Genomic DNA, 3,838 nt, shown 5'->3' with positions numbered 1-3,838 from the left:
GTCCGTCCGCACTCCCAGCCAATGAGCACCGCCCTCCCGCGCGCCCTCCCTCAGGGCCCGACTTTCCGCGCCGCATCCAACTTAACCGCCCGTCCCAACAGCCCCCGCGCGTCTCTGCGGCCCCCGGCGACTACGGTGGCCCAGAAGGGGCGAAGAGGAGGTCGCCGTTCCGTACGGGCAGAGGCAGTACCTGGCGCTGAGGCCACAGCCCGGGGTGCCCGCTGGGGAAACGGGCAGCGCCCCTGTGGAGGCCGCGCCGTGGCGGGAACCCGAGCGGGCCCGCCTGAGGCCTGGCCTGAGCCTAGGTGGCTTAGGGGGTCTGTAGTGCTGGGAGGTCTGACAGGTCACCGTGCCTAGGCGGAGCGGCCGCCCGGCTGGGGCCTCTGGGGAGGCAGGGTCGTTTCAGAGGGGAAGAGAGGCACTGACCCGGCAGCAGCACGGAGCCGTCTCTGGAAACTGCTGGGGGAGGCTGGACCCAGCCAGTGAGCAACGGGCCCTGCTCTCCACAGCGGGCTCATGTTGAGCGGCACCACATGTGGTATGTGCCGTGCTTTAAATTAGAAACTTGGAGGAAGGGTCGTATTTTCAGTAGTGAGTAAAAAGCATCCGGCAAAGCCGGCCCCGGTCCTTCTTGGAGGGGAAGCCGTATGAGGAGCGGCTAAAGTCACTTGGTTTGTTCAGCCTGGAGGAGACTGAGGGGAGACCTCATTACAGTCTACAGCTTCCTCACAAGGGGAGGAGGAAGGGCAGGTGCCGAACTTTTCTCTTTAGCGACCAATGAGAGAACGCAAGGGAATGTCAGGAAGATGTGCCACAGGAGGTCCAGGTTGGACATTAGGAAAAGGTTCTTCACCCAGAGGGCGGTGAAGCACTGGAACAGGCTCCCCAGGGAGGGGTCACAGCACCAAGCCTGTTCAAGAAGAGACTGGACAACACCCTCAGACACATGGTGTGAACTGTGGGGTTGTCCTGTGCAGGACAGGAGTTGGATTTGATGATCCTTGTAGGTCCATTCCAACTCAGGACATTCTATCATTCTGTGATTTATTCTTCCCTGGGTTATCTTGTTGTCAGATAATAACAATAGTAATAAGTACATTCCAGACAGAGAAGTTCCTGATCCGAACCTGTCAGCTCAAGTCCATTTTTAATTATGTTCACAACATACCTATTTGTACCCCCTTCCACGCTTCATATTACTGCCAATAACTGATCAAGTAACAGAGAATCATTGCATCTGTATCTTGACTTATAATATAGTTGTTATTCTGGTCATGATGAGTTTTATAGAAGGAGGGATTTTTTCATTTTTAATCTGGTAAAACAAAAGCTAGGACTTCTTCAAAAGAAATACTATTTTAATTGTCTCTGCTTTATAAACCTAAGTAGAAAAAAAATTAGTAAAAGATTGGGATATCTTTAATATCTTTAAAGTGATATTATATAAGGAAACTAGCAAAACTAAGTGTTTCTGTAGAAATCTGGTTTCAAATGGATCTTTACCTTGTGTACCCTCAGAACTGATAGATCTGGAATGCCCTGTTCAGTTTACTGATGGAGTTTTGATTTTCCAAGTTTGTGTCATTTCTAGTCCATATAAGTGAACTCAGAATCAGAAAATAATCTCATGGCTCTGTTATAAAAAATGCCATTATTATTCTGCTCCAGCAATGAGGAAGGTGTCTTTATTGCATCTCTCCATCCTCATTAACCAAGCATTAGTCACATTTTATATCGTTGTCTGTCTTCTTAGGTATCTGAGTGTTAAGGGATCTACAGCATTCTTTCAAGCCTTCTAACCCCTCTCCACTTTATTGTCCTCATTTGCTTTTAAACCATCTTTCACTTCTAAGGCCAATGCTTGTAACTCCAATTTGTGTATCATCAATACATAAAATCAAAAGCTTGTTCTTTCCCGTAACAATATCCTCTGTCCTTTTATCTCCTCACTGTGGAGCATAACTATGTCTACCGACAGGCAGGTAAGTACCTGCCTTCCAAGCCCTGAAGCCTTAAAGCTGAGCACATAAACACAACCAGCGTTCTTTTTGGTTCATTCTGTGACATACCCCCAGTTAAATCATTTTTTCCTGCTTCCAGGACCTTTATTGGCACTTTTTTAATGCCACTGACTGTGTTTCTTCTTGGTATTTATTAGAAAACACTGGGACATCTTGGCGTGTCATCTTTGAGGAAAGGACAGCTGTGAGAAGCCCAATTCTGAAAGCAGAGCGCTGCTGCCAGTGCAAAGGATGAAAAATGCCAGCATAAGACAGGGAGTTCCAGCCAGTTGTGCAGGGGCTGTAAAAGACACTCTGGAGAACATTCCCTCACACCTGAGATGGATAAATAGTGTTCTTTCTTTTCCCATAAGAATTGGACCTGGATTAGTAATTATTATTGGATTAGGCTAAGATTTCAATTGTACATTTTTGGCTTTAAACATACTTTGGCTTCCTCTTTGCCCATAAACAAGCTTTTCAGTGTAGCAGCAGTGACACTGAGTTCTGAATGATGACCCACAAGACTTCCTGGGGAATCAGACCAGTCAGGACACTGGGAAAGAAACAACCTGGATTTTTTCATGCTTATAATTGTTCTTTAAAGCCATGATGGGGAATGAAGCAAGGCACAAAGCACGAAGCGCAGACCTCACTCTGCTGGCATGTCGCAGAGCAGCCACAAGACCCTTCAGGCACTTGCAGCTCTAATGTGAAAAACCCACAGCAGAGTCTCCTGTGCCAACTCCCCCAGGCGTTGGTGAGAACACATGGCTGCCAAAACAGAAGGAGCATTGCCCAGGACACTGGTATTTTTTGGTGGTTGCTGAAACGTTCTTTCAAGTTCTGGACATCTGGCCAGTAGCTGACCCAGCCTGGAAGGTGCATTGACTCTTCACAGAGCTTCACCTTCCACACAGCTGTCCTGAGATCTGCCCAGATAGACTAGAAAGCCAGGTCCATCACCTTGTGTTGATTTCTTATGTAGCATATTCTGGTTTTCTACTGTGCAACACTGAGATTTTTTGTCTTTTGCCTCAACATACTTTTTTTTTTTTTTCTTTGCACATTAAGTAGAATCTTAAATCATGCTGACATGGGAGACAAATGAGAATAATTTTAATTATCTCTGGGGTTTCAAAGTGGAAAATTAAATTGCAGTGGTAAATATTTGACTTCAGCACTTGCCTCTGGACCCTTTCACCCACTCTGTTTTAAAGATTAACCTATGCTTCATATTTTCACTTCTCTCATTTGATGATGTACTCAGTATCTTTAACTCAGAGAGCATCTTTGGCAAACATAAATGGAACTCTTTGCTGGCTTAATTAGTTCAGCATATTAGCCTGTAATTCCAACAATTAATTCTAGTTCCATCATTATTGTTTTAAAAAATCTTTCTTCTTGGATTTCACTGAAAATGATTTGGAAACAAATGACTATCTCGTTTACATTGTGTCCCAACTGAATAATAACTTAAATTCCCTGTGTCTAATTTAAGGTTCTGAAAATATTTTCCAAATGTTGATGCAGAAAGCTTCAAGTCCCTCCCTGATTACGGGATTACTGTTATCTTCAGATAAAGAAACTGAGGCAAAGTGAGGCTAATTACTAGGATTGTTTTGTTTGATTGATGTCATCCAAAAACTGCATTAATATAATACTTAGACCGAACAAAAAATGAGTGTGAGTTGAAGTAGTGGAATTCAAAAAACAGTCACATACAACTGAATAAATCTGTGTGAAATTACTAATTTGCACATCATAAAATTAACTTAACCAGAAATAATTTCAGGTTTCTATATATTTGTAGGCATGAGACAAATCCTGTGAATGCC

At 44.4% G+C, this 3,838-nt stretch overlaps 1 long non-coding RNA gene across 1 annotated transcript; it reads left to right on the top strand.

Annotated features, from left to right (window-relative positions):
- The first annotated feature begins 98 nt into the window (after positions 1-98).
- LOC139825897 (uncharacterized) lies at positions 99-3,180 on the top strand. Its single transcript, XR_011736048.1, has 2 exons — positions 99-538; positions 2,159-3,180. It is a non-coding gene; the product is annotated as an uncharacterized lncRNA (long non-coding RNA).
- The last annotated feature ends 658 nt before the right edge of the window (positions 3,181-3,838 follow it).

The sequence above is a fragment of the Patagioenas fasciata genome, chromosome 1 (assembly GCF_037038585.1).
Source record: "Patagioenas fasciata isolate bPatFas1 chromosome 1, bPatFas1.hap1, whole genome shotgun sequence".
Lineage (NCBI taxonomy): Eukaryota > Metazoa > Chordata > Aves > Columbiformes > Columbidae > Patagioenas > Patagioenas fasciata.
The sequence above is the reverse complement of the archived record's forward strand: the minus strand, read 5'-3'. Positions and strand labels throughout refer to the sequence as shown.